Source organism: Aedes albopictus, chromosome 2 (genome assembly GCF_035046485.1).
Source record: "Aedes albopictus strain Foshan chromosome 2, AalbF5, whole genome shotgun sequence".
In the NCBI taxonomy this organism is placed as follows: Eukaryota; Metazoa; Arthropoda; class Insecta; order Diptera; family Culicidae; genus Aedes; species Aedes albopictus.
This window is the reverse complement of record NC_085137.1, coordinates 208,181,813-208,202,917: the sequence shown is the minus strand read 5'-3', so window position 1 is coordinate 208,202,917 and position 21,105 is coordinate 208,181,813. Positions and strand designations below refer to the sequence as shown.

Sequence of the window (21,105 nt, the reverse complement as noted above, 5' to 3'; positions counted from 1 at the left end):
TTTGTCCAGCATACTGCAATTCTGCTTTGATATATTTGTAAGATACTTAGCCACCCTTGAAGATGGCTCTGTACAATACAATGTTGCTTGACGACATGACTCCAAACTATTCCAGTATTGTTTGTGTTGAGTGGTAGCTCAGGTATTGATCTGAAGCTCTACCCAACACTTTCATGCCCGAAATAGCTGGCTCAGGGCCAATGAAGTCATGTGATGGTGTTCCAGTGCGAATTAACTTATCAGCCATTTCATTTCCAGCGATAAGAGAATGGCCAAGTACCCATATAAGATGAACAGTGTTTACTTAATTCAGCTCCTCGATTTGAGTTCGACAAGCGATAACTAACTTCGAGCTAGAGTTGGCCGAAGCAAGTGCTTTAATAGCAGCCTGGCTATCTGAACAGAAGTATATTACTTTGCCCATTACGTGCTGCTAAAGTGTTGATTGAACTCTACATATAAGAGCAAAGATTTCGGCCTGAAAACGGTGCAATGTCTACCAAGCGAGTAAGACTGATGCAGCCTTAGCTCACGAGAATAAACACCAGCACCTGCTCGACTTTTTTGAAGGGAGCCATCGGTGTAACATACGATGCCGTCTGAAATACTTCTCTCCAGATAGCCAGATGCCACTCTTCCCGGGAAGGGAATTTCGTGGAACATGTCCTATATGGAAAATTACCAGATGTCCACTCTTCCCGGGAAGGGAATTTCGTGGAATATATCCTGAGGCGTCCAGGTAAGCTTGGAATCAAGAATAACTCCAACGTGCTTTACCTGTTCAGTCACAATGATTTCAGAACCAAAGAGACGCAAAGGACGAACGCCATTACGGTTTCTGCCTTTCCGTGAAAAGAACAACATATGTTTTACCCGAATTAACTGAAAGGCCATATTGGCGACACCGACCCTCAATTACCTGACGGGCGCTTTGCATCAGGTCGAAAAGGGTGCTGAGGCACATACCAGCTAACAATGTTAGGTAGTCGTCGGCAAAATCATAAGTAGGACAATCGCTTTTATTGAGTTACCGCAACAGCGAATCTGTAAGACGGTGACAAGACTCCCCCTTGGGGGCATCCACAAACACTAACATTTCGAATTGCTGCTTGACGCAATGTCAAGAAGCGATGTCGACATCTAAGAAAACACCCAAGCAGAATTGTTTTTGAGCGAATGCCTTCTCGATATCGTAAGCAACCTTCTGTAATAGAGTCACAGTGAACTTACCACACTGGTAAGCGTGTTGGTTCACATGAAAAGGCACGTTGGCCAGACGAACATCACAAATGTGATGATCGACAATGCGTTCTTATCATTTTAGAAGAAATTAGGTCAAAATGATAGGCCTGAAGCTCATTGCTTCTTCATACAACGCACGACCCACTTCTGGGATAAACTATACAGTATTATCACGCCAGAGTTTGAGAATATATTGTTCGTGCAGTTGAAAATCGAAATTTTCGACAGGCGCAAATCGATTTTTCTCTCAAACTGTGCGTCGGACATACGTCGGGCAAAGTGCCCTGGATAGAGGGCCAGATCCGCTACCCAGCGCACTACGTCCGACGTTAGGTTTCATGTATTGATTTGGCAAAAGCTTGATTGTCGCGTGTGGGGAAACTTCGGGTTTCAAGCGCGACGACAATACCCTGTAGCAAAACTGCAAACAAGTAGTTTAAAATAGGATGTATCCCATCTGTCCCAGAAGATTTGAAAGGAGCAAAACTATTTAGAGCCTACTCAATCGATTCTACAGCTACAATATTCTGAGCCAAAGCCAGAGAATCATAACTACAAGAAAAGATATCAGGTTCATCCGAAGAAGTGATATCAACACATCCGGGAAAGTGTGTTCTAAATAAGTAATCTTGATGAAGTGAAATTGTCATTTGGCAAACGAAGTTCGTTCACTCGGAAATACTTAGATTTTACAAGTATTTTGATCAACCGACTGGCTTTACTCAAACTGGAAACATTTGCGCAAAAGATCTCTCCAGCTGGATCGTTCAGCAAACTGAAGAGCTTTCTGGTGAGCCTTGCGAGCCGAGTTGAAAGCCTTCGATCCAGCCGAACGTCTTCTGTCTCATCATCTTTGCAGAGCACAGAGACAGAAAGTTTCTTCAAAAGCTTTCATGATGAAGGTATTATCACGCAAAGTTTGCTAAGTAACATTCAAGTGTTCAATAAAGATGTAGTTATGATCTGATAAAGATTCTTCAACTGACATATGCCAATTGGTGAACTCGTAACTAATTCTGCTAGAGCAAAACGTTGTATCTAACACTTCCTCTCTAACAGATACCTTTATGGGCGGTTACTTATGGTAATTAATCCAAGATCTGTACTATTCCATCAAACTGGAGCCTCTCAAGTTAATGTCCGATATCCCAGATAATATGGTGAGCGTTAGCATCACTGACTGACTGCCAACAATTAGCGGAAGGCCTTTTGAAGTGCAGTTTGCGACATCATGCAGCAAATGAACCGTAAAATAGACGTATTTTCTGTTCAGATTCTCAACATATACGTTTATTGTAACAGCGCATACATCTAATCTGGAAAGCACACATGCTCAATGCATGACATGCGAGTTTGCCATTTCGTTTTTAATGAAAATAGCAAACACCGGGTTCACAAAATTTCCTAGATAGAAATTTTTGCATAACCCAACTAACATTTTCAGCGCTATAAGCTTCAGTCATTTGCTTTCTGTTGTGTTACAATCAAATAAAAGCAGTCAACGCTGAATAAAAAAGAAGCTAATACACGACTGCAAAACAAGCACCATACAGCTACCAAACAAAACAGCTGCTACTAAACAGTACAATTCGTTATACTGACAAATCCCCAAACCAGCAGCGCTGTAAACGCCGTTATGCGATTTCATTACAGCTAGAAGCTGTAATAAAGAAACTGTTGGTTGGTTTTAATTCAATGCCGGAAGATTTGCCGGAAGATGTGCACATCGAATAAAGTCCCAGCCAATACAACAGCTGCTTTTATACAGTACGTTTTGTAATGTTGCCAAATACACAAAACAGCAGCGCCTTGTAGCTGTTTAAAGAACACTCTTTCAACTTGAAGCTGTGACGAAGAACCTGTTGGTGCAACCACACAGCTTGTTCAATGTAAACATGATTGCGTTTGACGTTTCATAAGCTTTTGCAGCAAGATGAAGTTGGGTAAGGTTTCTTGTGACGCAATTATGAAGCCTTGTCTGCAGTAAAACAAAACGGGCTATTTTCTATGCTGTGTGACAGCGAGGACATCATCGGGACCAGAGGATACGGAGATTGGGAGTTCGGTTCTAAGTAGCGGCAAGTTCTTTAATTATTCAATTTTAAAAGCGATAATTCCAGTTCCACATTGCGTCACGGTATCCATAACCTAATTATATTTAATCGATTAATTTGGGGATGCCGTATAACTATTATTTAACAACTGCAAAAAGGCTGAAATAGCGCCTTCTCAAGATGTTATTCAGTTAGTGGTTACAAAGGAACTGAGAAAAGAGCTATGGCTTGGTGGCATAGAAGCTGCTCGCACAGCATATACATGTGGATAAAGTTCGCCAGATTCATTGTTATAGGGCTTGCATAGAAGCTTCCGTCCATATGCACAACACAGTAACTCAGCATCAAGCCGTATTGAGGACGCTTTGTAGACGTTTACATTCACAATAAATGTTAGTTGGGGAAGTCTGCAAAGATTGATCGTTGCTGTTCTTTTATGATGAAGATTGATCTAAGTTATGCAAACTGTAGCCAGTACCCAAACTAGGCAAGATTGAACTCTTTACAATCACAGCAGCAACAAAACCAAGTCAGAATCGATTGGAATACGCCAATGGCGAGGATACACAGAATACACTGTGTAAAACGCATAAGGCGAAACCATGTAGGTGAAAATTAAATCTATTCAATGACATCTTCATAATCCCGCCATTATTTAGCCTCAAGTTTGAAACTCAAGAAGAGCAGCTGATTGTTTCGAAGAAGCATAACCTCCACTGCACCATTGCTCCGGTTAGCGCAGTAAGGGCAAAATACTGGGGAGGGTGCCCTGGTACTCCACGCCACAGGCTCCGTTGGTGGTTAGGTTTTTATTAGACCCCTCTAGGTATTTATTCCTAGGCATGGTAAGCGAAAGCCGCATAACACCATGAGTTGGGGGTCACCTGACTAGTGGTGCTATTCTTAGCCAGTTGAACCAACCGGTACCGACACTACACAGCTATTAAGGCTAATCGGCATCCACTTCCACTTTAATTCAACTTTAACTTTCAAAAGGATACCTTAAAAAAAAGGTCCGTTTTGGGACCCTGGGGTCCATTGGACCCCTACATATATTCTCGCGTATCTCGTGATCCTTACGGCGCTGACATAGTGCCGCTTCAAAGTGAGAGTGCAAGTGCGCGTCCAAAGGATTTTCGTGGATTTGCTGTTGTTGATATTCTTTTTTGCGGCTTCGCACACGCGCACTCCCACTCTCACGCTTAACTATAACGGCACCCTTACTTTTTAAAAGGTTGATGTTTTCAGCAAAGATGTTCGGTAAGTCAAAGCCTACCTAGTGATGAACAATTTATTTTAGGAATTTTAGGTGATTTTCGACCGGAATACTACAAGTATACAGATGTTGGCTTTCTCGGTCTAGGGTCAATCTAAACGGCTAGTTTAAATCCAAAACTAGCCGTTTAGATTGACCCTAGACCGAGAAAGCCAACATCTGTATATTTATTTTAGGAAATATCCGATAGTTGGCGCTAGAGAGCATTCCAAAACGCCCCTAATCAATGGGATGTAACGTACCAAAGCAAGCGGACAAGACGCACATAACAAAAGAATAATACACACTTCTGTAAATGGGTAGACATAAATCTGGAGCTCGATTTGAATAGGTCGTATGTACTTTTGTCGATTAAAAATTCGATCAGTTGGATTCGCTTATTACAGCGAAAACTATTGAAATTGAACAAAATTGATACATGCAGCAGAATCCTTACAGAACAGGCTTTCCGTTGCATCATTAAAAGTCTCCAAAATATCTCCCATATTGCTACAATAACTAAAATAAACTGATCGAATGTTATATCGACAAAAGCACATACGACCTATTCAAATCGAGCTCCAGAAATGTCCGGCAGCTCAAAAGGGTTCGTTCATTTCGACACCCCACACTCCTCCTAAATACGTACCGAGCCGTTACTTGCTCGATAAACCCAGGCACTCCAAGAAACCTCTGAACTTCGCAGCACCCAGGGGCTTCGTAAGTACGTCCGCTGTCATCTTCTCTGAAGGGCAGTAAACGAGCTTTATCTCCCCACGATCGCATAGGTCCTTGATAAAGTGCTGCTTAGTGTCTATATGTTTAGACCGTTTGTTCGTTTTCTCCAAATTCACGAAGCTCAAACAACTTTGGTTGTCCTCGTGAACTATCGTTGCTCCCTGTTGAGGCTCGCCCAGATCAGTCATCAAACGTCGGCACCAGATTAGCTCTTGACACGTCTCGGACAGCGCGAGGTATTCCGCCTCCATCGACGACAAACTCACGCTGGTCTGCCGGCGGCTAACCCAAGCGACAGGGCCTCCGCCGAAGAAAATCACGAAGCCTGTAGTTGATTTTCTGCTATCCTGGTCCCCTGCCCAATCCGCATCTGAATAGGCAACCAGTGACCACCCGTTTCCTTGCCCGAACTGTAGCTTGACCTCCTTGGTACCCTTGAGGTACCTGACAACTCGTTTTGCGGCCTTCCAATCCATTTCGCTTGGCTTGCTGACCCTGCGACCAAGTAGCGACACACTGACCGCAACATCAGGCCTCGCGTGGACGGCGATGTAAAGGAGCGCACCGACTAGGCTCTTGTACCTGTTTGTATCTTCAAAAGCCTTGCCGTCACCATCCGACTTCAGGTATCCAGGCTCCATTGGCGTTTGAGACGATTTGCAATCACTAAGCCCAAATTTCTCGATCACCGACTCGATGAAACTGATCAATCGCAGGCTGTATACTCCTCCTTCACAGATTATCTCGTAGCCCAGAAAATGTTTGGCTGTTCCTAGGTCACAGATGTCCAGATCCTTCTGCAAAGCGTTGAATATCTTCTTGGCGACTTCTTCCTGCAGGCACGAGATTAAAATATCATCCACGTAAACGAGCAACAGTACCAAGTCATCATCGCTGCCGCGTACGTAGAGGCAACTATCCGACTGACACTGTCTGAATCCCAGCTTCGTCAATACTGCGTGGAGGGCACGGTTCCAGCAGCGTGCAGACTGCTTTAGACCGTAAATACTTTTTCGTAATCTGCAAACCTGCTCTTCCTTTCCGCATACCGCGTACCGTGGAGGTTGGCGCATGTAAATTTCCTCCGTCACGGTTCCATGCAGGTAGGCTGTCCGGACGTCCAAATGTCGAAGTCGGAATCCACGCTTGCTCGCCACTGCCAGCAACGCCCGAAGGGTTTCGTGTCGGGTAACAGGTGCGAACACGTCCAAATAATCAACACCGTATCGTTGGTTAAACCCTTGCGCTACCAGGCGCGCCTTATGCTGTACGACTTCTCCATGCTCATTTCGTTTTAACTTAAACACCCATCGCGACCCGATGGCTTTCTTCCCTTCCGGCAGCCCGACAAGTTTCCAAGTAGCATTCTGTTTATGTGAGTCCATCTCGGTGTCCATAGCCTGCTTCCACGTCGGAACCTTCAGTGCGCCACGATAATCTGTTGGTTCTCCTTCTGCTGACTTTACCATGCCGACGACGAAATCGTCGAACCTCTTTGGACGAATTCCTCTTGTCTGCCTATCTTGCCGACGAAGCTCCAACTCCTCCTGATCGGATGCAGGGCCTTCGTTACCAGAAGCGTTCTCCAGTACACTTTCGTTTGCATCATCCCATCCGTCGGAATCGTCGGACATAACTTCCTCGCTTGCATCAACGTGCACCAGCTCGGGATCCTCACGGTTGGTGGAAACGAAGGGGATTTCAATCACGCCGGTTTCGTCGTCATCTAAGCTGCCCTGCTTCGGAGTTACTAGCTGCTCTGACCCGTCGCCAAGTTCAATAAATTTGGCATCTCGGCTGACGGTAATTCTATTGTTGGAACGGTCGAGGAACCGGTAGCCTTTACGGTCATCGCAATAGCCGACAAAGGTTAACTTTACCGACTTCTGATCCAGCTTCGAACGTTTGGTCCCAGGAATCTGCACATAGGCGTCGCATCCAAAAACCTTCAAATGACCGAGTTCGGGTTTCCGCCCGGTCCACAGCTCGTATGGGGTCCTATCGATCACTCGTGAAGGCAGCCGGTTTTGGAGATACGCAGCCGTCATGACTGCCTCCCCCCAGTACAACTTGCTCATACCGGCGTCTGCCAACATGCAAATAGCCATCTCCTGCAAGGAACGGTTTTTACGTTCGGCTATCCCGTTCTGTTGGGGTGAATAAGGCATAGTATACTGTGGTCTGATTCCCTCTGCCCTATAGAATTCGTTCAGTTCCCGGTTAACGAATTCGCCTCCTCCATCGGAGCGAATCGTCAAAGGCTTTCTCCCGAAAACATTCACGACCCAACGTATGTATTCCTTAATTTTACCCGCTGCCTCGTCCTTACTTTTCAGGAGATAAACGACGGTAAATCGACTGTAGTCGTCGATCAACGTCATTATGTAACGGTTCCCCGATGGCGTCTTCGTTTCCATAGGCCCACAGAGGTCTGTGTGGACCAAATCCAATGGACGATCTGCCTTTCTTTCCGTCACCCGTGGGAATGGTTGCCGCGCTAACTTCCCTTTTAGGCAGCATTCGCAGGTGATACGCAAACCACAGTCATATAGATTGAATCCACTTACCAGATCGCTTTTCTCAAGTTGTCGGATTACCTCTGGATCTCGGTGGCCCATGCGCCGGTGCCACGTATGCTGACACCGCTCGAGATGCGCACAGCTGGCACGCAACGATTGCTCCTGCAACCGCAGTCGATAAAGGCTGCCGATCTTATCGCCAACAACAACCGTTTCACCCGCTGGATTCTTGATGTCACATTTAGATGCACCGAACACTGTCGCAAAACCTTTGGCAGCAAGCTGGCTCACGGAGACCAGGCCGCCATCCAGCTCCGGCACAAATAGTACATCACTTAACGTGATCTCAACGCGTTTGCCACGTCCATCTTCTCCGAAAAGAACACCTCTGCCAATTCCGCGCACTTTTGTGTTATTCCCGTCCGCCAGGGTCACTTTCGAATCAACACTCGGATTCAGTTCCGCGAAAAATGAGCGGTCACTTGTCATGTGACGTGTCGCTCCACTATCGATCACCCAACTGTTTGGTAGTTTTTCCCCGGCAACATAAAAAAACCGCGCTGTTATCACTTTTCGCCTGCTTTGCCTTATGGCTGTCTTCCCTAGGCTTCTTCGGCTTCTTCCCCGGTGCACTTGCATTCTTTTGCGACAACCACTTTTTGCAATGCTTTTTAAAGTGCCCCGGCTTGCGGCAGAAAAAACATACCGGCTCTTCACTCTCACTGGCATTCAATTTCATCGCTTTTACGTCCTGGGACAGCGACTCGTCCCGCTCGCGGCGCTGATGATATTCATCAAGCAAGCACGTCTTCACCAACGTAACAGTCCAGTCCAAAGACCCAACTAAGACGTCCCACTCCCTTACATTTGAGTTAATTTTTGCGACTCATGAGGTACTAGCGCAAAAAAATACAATACCTCAGTTTAATGTAACCTTGCACTCTACTCCAAATTCAAAATCTAGTACGCCGTTATTGTTTCTAAGGGTAACCTTGAGGTTGTTTAGGCGAATGTAAACATGAAAAAAAAAATCGCTGACGGGTAAAGTGCGAGTAAATTATTTTCTTTAGATAACTTATTTAATGTTCATTTCTTCTAGAAAGCAGAAGTAATTGTTTGAACTTGGATCTTGTACTGCTGCCTAGTAAAATCTACCACCACCGGTTAAACTGCGACAGCGGATTTGAATTCGGTAGATGCTGACGTTGTAAGTGACTATCACATGGACGGAATCGCTGGGAAATCGTGACGTGGTGTAGGTGGAACGGGCCGGCAGTGAAACTAACAGTCTACCAGAGTAGCCTTGAGACTGCAGGGAGACTCACGCTAGCGTAGGTGACGATGCGGGAGGCGCTCTGAACAAGCGACGGTGTCGGTATACCTGATGGTCAAGCGGTTATTGGACATGAGCCAAAATTGGACATAAACCAAAGTTTCTACTATCGTAGGGGTTGACCATCAAGCAAATAGCCGTCGTAGTATCTTCCAACTGAAATGTGTAAAGGATCATTGTTCTGGTCTAATTGAATTGGAATCAATAAATTGAAGTTGCCTGCCTTTTCGGCCGCTTATCATTCTGGTTGCTGCTCGATCCATCGATAGCTTCTGTCGGGTTGACTTTTGGCCGCACCCCTGCAAAACTCTGGTTTTGCACTAGCCGATGTGCGAACGCACTATGGTTACTGTCCATACCGGCCACCCAGTGAACACGAAGTCGTATACGATGTAGAATAGTATGCTAAAGTGGAGGCCATATGCGTACATGCTTCCATTAGACCACGTGCAAAGTGTACGCATATCGCCTCCACTTTAGCATCATATTCAACAGCATATGCGATCGTGTGTTGACTGGGCACTCCTTGATTCTGCTTCTCTCTGGCTTGACTACGCTCTACGGCCGCGGCCCATTCTCCGATTAACGACAGATCTTTTTCTTCCGCATAATAAACCGCTATTTAAGTTGACTCAGCTTAATTACTCCTACTAAGTTAGAAGTATCCCACCGAAAACTCCCCCCCTGCTTAGCACCCTGAGACCTGGGAGGCATGAGATGGCCTTGAGTGCCCGCCCAGAAGCGGCCGTGGTTAAGACCAGCTGCTCGGGGCTTTAGCCGTCCTTTTTTGGGTCAGTGCAATCGACTTTCGCGGTAAAAAATTATGTTTCATCAAAAAATAGAAAATTCCGGACTGTGTATTGTGTGAATTCATTCTAGAACTAGGTTCGTGGTTCGTTGTCATAGGTTACTAAATCACAATGTTAATAGAAATGAGGTACATCAGTCAAATGTCAAACTTGGGTACCGGGGACCAAATGTAGTACTAGAAGTGGTACCCGGTTTGAGCCCGAGTGCTACGACTTTATTCGGACTTTGGTCCAGTCCGCATCCGCTCGGCTCTGGAGGCTCTGCACCAGGCTGCGGTACGAAGCTGGCACGCTTCGGAAAATCATAGCGATTTGCAAGGATTCTTCCAGATTCTGACCCGCGGCACTAAGCTTGTCGAAAAGCTCTTTCATCTTGTTCAGATGCACTTCCATGTCGTCACTGTCCTGCATTTGCGCACTACACAGCAGGTTTAGATAATGCACTACTGTTGACATTGAAGCTTTTTCGTGGTGTTCTTTGAGAGCGAGCCACATAGGGTACTGCATGGAATTGTCTCCTTCTCTTTCACTCTTACAGAAATTTCGTAAACAACAAGGCCAAGAAACGTCAAAATCCCATACAAAATCAAAACAGTGAAGTGCCCTATACCCTTAGCACTGTCTTTGTTTTTCACAAGCTTGAATTGGCTCTCTTCTAAAAAGAGACCAATATTTGCACGCGCTTTTCGGTCAAGGAGTTTCCACTCTTCCGACACTGGTTCGGGTTTTTCTTCACATATCACTTCCCAGATGTCTTCTTTTTCGAGCAGCCACTCCATGTGCTGCTTCCATGAAGCCCAATTGCTCTGGCCGAGCTTCGGGAACGCAATCTTTGCACTGTCCGCCATCTTCTCAATCGCACGTGTAAGCCGCCCGGGAATCAACTCGCGCCGGCACGTCGATCAATCCGAAAATTTCCCCGATCTCCGCACTTTTCACTTTTTCCGAGCTTGGCCCATAACCTGTGGGCAACGACCGCGCAGGAACCACAACGACGGAAGCGAATAAACCGGAGCGAAAAGGAATCGGATCACGAATAAAAGATACTCGGCGTAACAAAAGTAAACTAGTTGTATTTTGTTAAGAGTACAAAGTTCGAATGAAAAAGGAAATAGCACTAGCTCGACCGCTGCTCGGTTTTGTTTTCGTTCGATGATGTTGGCAACAGTTCGACTGTTGAGTTCATGGTGTGTTCGTAGCGAGGTAGTCATTTCGACTCCCCACAGTCAATACCCACAGTCAATACGTTATATTTGCAATACGCACAGCTTTAACAGCGTGGTTAAGCGGCGTCGGTGGTGTAGTGGTAAGCGTGGTTGCCTCTCACCCCAGTCGGTCTAGGTTCAATCCTAGTCGACGCCGTCGGTATTTCTGAGACAAAAATATCTGATCACGCCTTCCCTCGGATAGGAAGTAAAGCCGTAGGTCCCGGCCCATGTGTTGATGGGTTCGATATGTAGGGTGTCAGGTGTGTGTGGATGTCTCCCTGACCGTCCGTGTTTAGGCTTAGTACCAGAAATAGGCGGACGTTAAACTAGAGCTGATGCCGAACGGTCGTCAGAAATAAGAAGAAGAACAGCGTGGTTACTTTGGTAGATAATAGGCTGCCCATATCAGTCATCGCTATGTTGTACACTTTTTATTATGATTGAACAAACACAAACAAGTAATTCTCTTTCACATCAGTTCCAGCCACTTTCACCATTTGTTTGATTAACGTTCACGAGTGTTTCCACCAAGAATGATGTACATATTGCTTATGTTTATTGCACGCAAAGTCATGTTGTAGTTCATCTAATCATCGCTTTACGTACGCATCATGTTCGACCGCCTATGGTTTTCCTCTCCCCCCAGTGAACAAGACAACGGAAAAATTATGTAATTTTTCTTCCACAGAGCCTGTCCCATGGCAGTTCCCCTTACCCAGGAGCTCCATGGCGCAATTTTTATGCAAATTTAATAATAAATCTCTTCCCAGATAGACCGACACGACACCCAAAGACAAGCCACTTGTCGGCTGTCTCCCCCGGGGGAGCTTGAGCAAGCTTTGCTTTGAGTAACTTTTTTTTTTTTCCGGTTTCTACTCCTAGTCGCCAGTCGATCGCAGTGCAGCGGTGGTGGGTGATGGGAAGGAACGACAGCAACTCATCTCATTTCGCTCATATGTCACCATTTTGATGCTTCGGCATGATACCTCCAGGCGGGAAAACTTGTGGCAGAAAACAAGCATCAGCAGCATCCGAAAACGTTTTTCTCAATTCCTGTCACTAGGGAGGGGAGCGGTACTCTTCCGCCGCTGCTCTATAACGCAACGCTGCACGGTGGGATGAACATCGAAGGAGATGGCCAAATGTTTGTATGTGAACTCTATTGAGTTTTCAAATAAAAAAATATGATTTCAATGGGCTACAAAATGGTAAGTCGACAACCTGGAGCGGTCCTCACTAGTGCATGCTTCCATGGGCCAATATACACTGAACGGCGGCTTGCGGTAATGACCAGCATAAAAATGTTTTTAAATTTACCATGGCAAAACATGATCATCGACCTACCAACGCTTCTTGTGTGCGTTTTGTTTCTTCTCACAACAACCGGTTCGATAGCCGAGTGGTAGCGTGCGAGCCTGGTGATGTCAAGGTTCTTGGTTCGAATCCGGTTGCCAGCAAAACTTTTTTTAATTGAAAATCGAGTCCATAGTAAAATTGAAAACATAATTCTGTTGAATTGAAACGAAACTCAGTCTGCACAAATTTAGTGGCGTTGTGTATTTAAATTGACCCTCAGAATAATAATTTTCACCGCAAGCCGCCGTTCAGTGTATGATAGAGACAGCCAGTGCTAAGCTGGTAGTGCATCCTTGTAACTGTTGACTTTCTGATTTCACTAGATAGAGTAGGTGCCATGATTTGCGGACTTAGAGAGAAAATGATTGGATGGGGAGGGCCTTTGGAGTCTTCGTACGTAACTGGCGGTAAACTGGAGGACGGTATATGGCGGCGTCGCATGAACTACGAATCGTACCAAGTATATAAAGAGATGGATTGGATATAGTGAAGCGAATAAAACACGGCAGGCTGAGATGGGCTGGGCACAAAGCTCGTATGCCGGAGATACGACAAGCTTAAACTAAATTCGTGGTAGTCCGCGTACACTTTGGCTTGTTGCAGTTGAGAAGGACCTTAGGACTTTGAACGTTAAGGGCGACTGGAAGTGACTGGCTGAGGACCATCGAGTATGACGTATCACTACAAAGGATGGTATTTGAATGTTTAAATTGTGAAACTCGATTCTCTGCCTAAAAAAATTAAGCTCGATTTTAAAATCAGCTTATAAAAGTTTGACCAAATTTTTCAGAACCACCCCACTGTGACTCACACAAGCAGGTCGCTGATGGGTGTCGATGTCGCCTTGTGCTATGATTCGGTTCGGGTTCTGATGTGCAATCTGGCTAGCTACATAGGCGTCCTTCGGGGAGGCACTAGGGGACCCGGAATGAGACGAACCATACTCTGATCTGGTCGTAGCACCGAGCAATTTCCACGAAAGGCTTCCGAGGTGGCAACAGTTGGGAATCATTCCGGCAGCTGCTCCTGTGTGGTTGGCTCTGGTCTGGTGTGTTGGAAAGAGCTCGGTTATTCCGCAAGCGGCAATCACACTGAAGCAATAAAATATGATAAAAATGAAAGGAATGAATTTTGCATGCTAATTTATGTCTGCAATCTAATAATCGTGATTGAGTGATAAGAAATTCTACTTGGTGATGATGGTAGCTTTGTTGGGAAAATTGCGAGATTAACTCACATTCGGGTTATTGCGCTGAGTTCGTTTGAATGGACCTGACGTGTTGCTCGTTAGATTTGGTTTCGATTTGCTAGAAAGAAAAATACATACATTCCCGATCAAAAGTTTGGGGTCATTCCCTTAGAAATATGTCAGTTTTTTAGGCCCATATCTCCGCCAATTTGCGTCCTATTTCAAAACCCTAGTTCTCATTCAAAAGAAAATATGTCAAAGAAACTTAAAACATGATTTAAATGAAACTTTTTCAAAATTGTTTGTATGTAAACTTAAGCTAAAGCTGCCATTTTTTTGAAAAATGAATATAAACTTATGGCAGTGTCGCTGAAAATTGGGTAGACCAAATTTTAAGATGAGAACGGTAATATAACCTATTTTCTATTAGCTTCAACTGCTTTTTGCCGAACTTAGCTAAAAAATCTGGAAAAAAAGTTATTAAGTAAATTAACTCTTGATGTAATCGACCAAAAAGTTTGGGGACACCCCTTAAAAATGAAACATAATGGATGGTACTTACTTACTACATATACATTGAACCACACACATATGTTAAAATTCACATACTAAAACTTAACGTAAAATCGCCTCCTTTTTTGAAATGTGGTGAAATGTGTTAACTTTACATACCATTTTATGTACAATCGTTGAATGCGTTAAATTAAAGACATTAAACGCATTGTCTTTAAAATGAGCCAAAAAGAATTAAAATTGAATGAAAGATGACGAAGATATTACCAAATCACTTTTTCATGTTTTAGAAAAGTGACCTCAAACTTTTGGCTGATACATTATATTGAGGGGTGACCCCAAACTTTTGGTCGTTGACATCAAGAGGTAATTTACTTAATAACCTTTTTTCTATCTTTCTTTTAGTCAAGTTCGGCAAAAAACAATTGAAAGCAAATTGAAAATAGGTTATATTACCGTTCTCATCTTAAAATTTGGTTTACAAACAAAGATTTTCAAAAAAGTTTCAATTAAATAATCTTCAAAGTTTCTTTGACTTATTATCTTTTCAATGAGACCTAGGGTTTTGAAATTGGACGCAAATTGGCGGAGATATGGTCCTAAAAAATGACATGTTTTTGAGGGGGTGAACCCAAACTTTTGATCGGGAGTGTATGTCGATCTCTGAATTTCTGAAGGAGTTCCTCGGGAAGTTTTCAGGAATCACCAGGACTTCCCTTGGAATACCTCCAGGGGATTTCTTCAGGTATTCAACATGAATTTCTCAAAAATTTCTGCAGGAGTTCCTCGGACAATCCTTTCGGAGTTTCTCAAGAATTTCTCCAGAATTTCCTCGGGAATCCCATTCAAATTTCCCCGGGAATCCCTTAACAATTTCCCCGGGAATCCCTTAAAAATTTCCCCGAAATTCCTCCAGGAGTTCACCAGGACTTGCTCCAGAAGTTCCCCGTGAATTCCTCCAGTAGTTCCCAAAGAATTCCTCCATGAAATTAACGGGAATTCCTTCAGGAATTTCATGGAAATTCCTCAAAGAGATCTCCGGCAATTCTTTCAGAAGTTCTCCGGGAATTTCTCCAGAAGAATTCCTCAAGAATATCCCTAGGCATTCTTCCAGGAGTACCACTGGAATTCCTCCAGGAATTCCCCGTTAAGCTCCAATAAATCCCCGGGATGTATTCCGAGAAATTCCTCTAGGAGTTCCCAGAGAATTCCTCCAGGAGTTTCCTGGGATTTACGCCAGAAGTTCTCCAGGAGCTCGCCGGGAATTTCTACTGGAGTTACCCGAGAATTCCTCCACGAGGTCCCCGGGAATTCCTCGAAGAGTTTCCGGGGAATTCCTCCAGGAGTTCCCTGGGAATTCCTCCAGGACTTCCCGGGAATTCCTCCTATTTTTTATATGAGCGAAAGCTATTTTCGGGATAAGTAACTATGATAAAACTTGATTCATCAAATATGTAGATACCTACCTACTGCCCAACAGTGTTTTGTCCGATCCCATCCGAGTCGTTGCTGGAGTGAGGCAAGGTTGTGTCCTATCACCGCTACTGTTCCTCAGCGTAATCGACGAGATCCTGGTAGGTGCGATTGATCGTGAACCAAATCGTGGATTGCTTTGGCAGCCCATTACCATGGATCACGTAAATGACTTCGAACTGGCTGATGACGTTGCTATCATAGCTCAACGGCGCTCTGATATGCAGATCAAGCTCGTTGATCTTGCCAGCGGCAGGTCTTACCATCAACGTCACAAGACCAAATCGTTGGATGTAAACACGGTCAACCCTTCCAGCCAGTGCTGCGAAGTGTCAGTATCAACCGATATTTAAAGCTGAAATTGGCCCAACAGTGGCCCAACATTCGATAAAAATTGACCCGACATTCGACATTTTTTCAGTCTGGCGGAATTTTGTGGGGTTTTTCGTGTTCCGTGCCAAGCTACTCATTCGAGTGACAATTTATTCAATTGACAAGAATTCGCTTCTCATTTGATAGGTGCTCTGATTGAATGAAATCGTTTTGAACACAGCTAGAAGGAAAAATGACTGAACAGATTGGTTGGTTAGTGTTCAAAAGAATGAATTGAAATTTTGCAACACTGCTTCCAGCATAACGGTAGCTGGGCAATCAGTGGAGAATGTTGAAAGCTTCCAATATCTAGGTATAGCCAAATGGCGGCCTATGGCGGCACCAAGATCGACATAGGTGCACGAATCAAGAAGGCGAGGGCTGCTTTTGCGAGTTTAAGTATGGAAAAACAAGCAGACGCACCAAAATCCGAATTTTTAACTTGAACGTGAAATCTGTGCTGCTATACGCCAGCGAAACCTGGTGTGTATTAGTGGAGAACACGCAACTGCTGCAGGTTTCATCAATAGATGCCTGAGGCACTGGCGTAGCCACAGGGGGTTTTAGGGTTAACCCCTCCCCCGCGAGCCAAAATTTGTGGAATACGAATACAATTGCTCATTACTGTTTTCAAAATGTAAGTGTCAAATCAAAAAAGGTATTATTTACCGTTGAAAACCCCACCCAGAGACAATTTCTGGCTATGCCACTGGCCTGAGGTATATAATTCGTGCATGGTGGCCTCACAATTGGATCTCCAACGTGGAGCTCGATCGTCGATGTCATCAAAATCCGATAGCGACAGAAATTCGGGAGCGAAAGTGGAGGTGGGTTGGCCATACTCTACGCAGGGGCGGAAACGAAATCTGCAAGCAAACGTTAGATTGGAACCCAGCAGGACATCGCAGCAGAGGCAGACTCAGAGGCTCATGGCGGCGCAGCCTTAATAGCGAAATCAAGCAAGTCTACAGAAATTGGACCTGACCACAGGTCAAGGCGATTGCTGGCAATCGCCCGGGATGGAAATCTTTCAATTCGGCCCTCTGCACCACCGTGGGTGCTGAGGACTGAAAGTATGTAAGTACTAGCTGTACCCGGCAAACTTTGTCTTGCCTACTGCGTTTTTTGAGTTTCCATCCAAGACCAAGTCCCCGGTCACAAAACGTATGTAAGATCGATTTTCAAAAACTCACAATTTTTTTGCCTCATAAACCTTCCTTGGGTGAAAACTAACAGAAAAAAACTAAGACGATCACTAAGACGTATGCCACAAAACTTCAGCCTATTGGACGCAGTGGCTTAAATTCCTCAACAGGGGAGGAAAAAAAAGACGATCAAAATCGGACCTTCCGTTCGCAAGTTATGCACGGTCCCACGTATGCCACTGCATTTTTATATATATAGATGTAGTCGTCTACTACGTAAAATCATTCTTGTCCATCTCAGACCCCCCTCCCCCTCGTAGACTTTTGTCCATAGAACATTTTCGAAATTTGTATGGAGCGTAGACTTTGGCCAGACCCCACTTCCGTCCCCCCCCCCCCCAAGGAGTCTACGTAGTTTATGGACAGGTCCATAGTGAAAACGAGTTCAGCTCTGTGCCTTCAGGGGACAGGGATGGTCAAGTGGCTCCGTAGCTTAGAGGAAAGAAGCACCCGTCTAACGTAATGGGAGTCGTGGGTTCTCCCCACCGAAGCACGTAGGTTTCTTTTCATAATTCAAATCTCAATTTATTAATCAAATACGTGTTTCGGTTGTGTGCATGAAAGTCAGAGCAATCAAAAGTTAATTATTTTACGCTAATATTGAATATTTTCAATCAACACATTACTGTTATACTTCTCTCCAATATTTTATATGGACAGTGGACACCCCCTTTTACAAATGTTACGTTATATATGGACACTGCTACCAGAGTTCTTCCATGTAAATTAAGTATGTTTATTACCATCGTTTAACACACTGAAGGGGTTACATGTCTTGTGTTTCAAATCTCGAGGTACTGAACGGTTCGTTGAACCCCAATGAAAATTCATGTTGAATGAAAAAGCCGTTGTTTTAGGTGTTAAAAGAATTTTTAACGTCAACAATGCCTTTATTCATGAAAAGTTCAACAAATCGAGGTTTGAAATACGAATTAACAAAAAATGCAAATCGGTCCACAAGTTTTTAAGGTATCGTGATCACCGCAATGGCACTTTTTTCCTCTCTCAAGCTATGTAAGTTGTTTTTCTATAACAATAATTTCATATATAAAAACTGGTTTCACTAAGTACACTCACTACATGTTACTGAATATATTTTGAAAAAGAAAAAAAAATACAAAAATAGAAAACCTGTTTGTTTTTGTTTAGAAAATTATGGCTTTATTGCTATGCAAAGTTGTGCCCATAATGGGTGGCCACTAAATAACGGGAATGCTTTTAGCAGCTGATTAAAAACAATAGAAGCGTCCATAGAGTAAACATTTTTTAGACAAAACCATCGTCTATCTATCCACAAAGTCAGCGTATTTTTTATTTTGTGTCAACTTATTCTGTTCTGCAGAAAACGACATTGAAACAGGAAGCACTACCAAAACGCCTTGGACGGCTCTACTGATTGCTTAAAACAACCGTAAAAAAAGTTAATAGTAAACCATTATAAAACTAGAACCCGCCCGGTTTTGAATGAATTCCACATTTCGGCATCCCAAGAAACAGATCCTGAAGGAAATAGAGTAGAGTGTCCATTTCCCGGCCAATTTTCGTGTCCCGGGATTCGGGACAAAATACTTAGCTAATCCCGGGAAATCCCGGGATCCCGGGTTTTTTTAAAATTTCATTAAAACCCAGAAAATTGATTTGTTTAGCTTTTGTACAGTTGAAATATTCATTTTTTAAGTTATGGTTATTTCTGTATCCATAACAAGAAGTATTATAAAGTGTTTATACAATGTACTGCACTACTACTTGATGTACAAATGTCAATAACGAAATACATATAAAAGTATCAACGTTATGTTCGCCAAGAACAGTCTGTTTTCAACTATTTAATAGTTAATTTATTGCAAGTAATTTTCTACCAATATCTAATAGTTTAAGAGAAATAATTATCATAATCTGTATTATATCGCTACGGAAGATGTTTGTATTGTTGATATGTATCGTAAAAATCGCACTTCAATATAACTTTAGAGTACCTTTTGAACTCTTAGTTTCCGAATATTTCAATACATAAGGTTGGACTCTTTTTGCAATTGCGGTTTTCCATAATTTTAAAACTTTTGTACTTGTTATTGAGATTCATTAATTGTCTTCTGAAAAATTCGAATTATTTACATAATATAGGAAAAGTTTGGTCTCACATTTCCAAAATTACAATGTAATATGGTATGTGGGCTATGTCCAGTTTGTTCTTGCTGCTACTGAATAAACCAATAAATAGAAAAAGGGGGCGTGAAGCCAGTCCAGGGGGGCCGCGATTTTACCAAAAAATGTTAATTTTTTATTCTATTTTCTGACAATTATACTAATTTTTAATTTTGTATACCGCCACCCCCAAAAGCCAAAATTTGAGGAACAAATTTTCAGTATATAAACACTTTCAGAAGAAAAAATTTTCGGCTGCGCCGCTATTTTTCAGTTACGAATCAAATTTAATGTTCATGTGAGTGTCGAATAAAAAAATGTATCATTTATCGTCTAAAATCCCTCCCACAGTAAATTTCTGGCTACGCTACTGTACCCAAAACAAAAACACGGTTTCGTTCATTTAATTCACATATTTTTTTTTTCTAAAAGTTCCCATTGGGCCTCAGATGTTTCGACAATTCTAAAAGGGGGTCGCCACCTGAAAAAGGTTGGGAACCGCTGTTCTATAAAATCTTCACAACATAGTTAAGTTTAAAACAGCTTGGAAAAATTTGGAAAATGTTAAGTATTACTGAAATTATGGTTAAATGAATACACCTCACACAGTAAAAATCGGCACAAAATGCAATCAACATTTCAAAAATCTGTAGCGAATAAAATTTGTACGATAAAGAATCTGGAAAATATTGGTGCTTGTTAACAGTTATGTACACATAAAATATTATTGAATACCGACATTCAATATTTATTCATATTTTCGATAGAAAAATCTCCTATATCTACAAAATTGTCCACTCCAAAAAAACGTCTATTTTTTGTCAAACTTTGAAGTTCTGGTTTAATATCTTAAAAAGTTATACAATTCTATTTTTTGATCTAACTTACTCGTTCATAAATTAAAAACATACCCTAATTAAAAAAATGCGAATTTTTCATTTTAAGTGTTTTTTATTTGCGTAAACATGATTTGGAGGAGCATAGAAAAAAAGGGTTCCTCAAAAATGGCCTTTTTTCATTTTTAAGAAATGCGCTTAAATGCAGTGGAGAATTTTCTTGAAAAAAATAATTTGCCTATATGATGAGGATTCTGGAGCTTATTATATTGGCACAAAAAAGTTAACAATTTTTGAACATTATCGAACTTTTTTCGCAGTTTCAATTTTTTAGATGGTGTGCATAAATTTAAAAACATGCATTCAGTGATCTAGGTTAAAAACCCAATTAAAAGAACCTTTTTATATAATCATAAAAGCCATTTCTTTTTTCTTCCCCGTAACGTGGGTAGATCACTTTAGAATGGTGCGTTGCGGTGTAAGATCTTCCAAATCAAATTTTGATTTTGAAATTTACAGTATTTCTAAATATTCCAAGATTAAAGTTTGATTCACTTTTTTGTGTTTTGTAGTATTTGTGTTTCAATGTACTTCATCGTATGCTATAAATAATATTGTAAAAATATGTTGCTGTGGCGAGCGTATCACTAATTTGTAGCTAATTTAACACCCAAATTCCTGTGACATCTAGGCCTGAGAGATCGTAGAGTTGTCTACATTTTTCATAGGTGTCCAAAACTAACCATCCTTTCCCATCCCTCGGCAGGCGCAAGGACGTGCCCAGGACAGTGCTCGACCATTGGAGGATTGCGTCAGTCTTTTCTAAGAGTCAGAGATTAGTCCCAAATATTTGTGCTT

General features: G+C 42.9%; 1 long non-coding RNA gene across 1 annotated transcript; it reads left to right on the top strand.

Moving 5' to 3' along the window:
- Positions 1-8,646: 8,646 nt before the first annotated feature.
- On the top strand, positions 8,647-9,368 carry LOC115264982 (uncharacterized). Its single transcript, XR_003896479.2, has 2 exons — positions 8,647-8,849; positions 8,908-9,368. It is a non-coding gene; the product is annotated as an uncharacterized LOC115264982 (long non-coding RNA).
- The last annotated feature ends 11,737 nt before the right edge of the window (positions 9,369-21,105 follow it).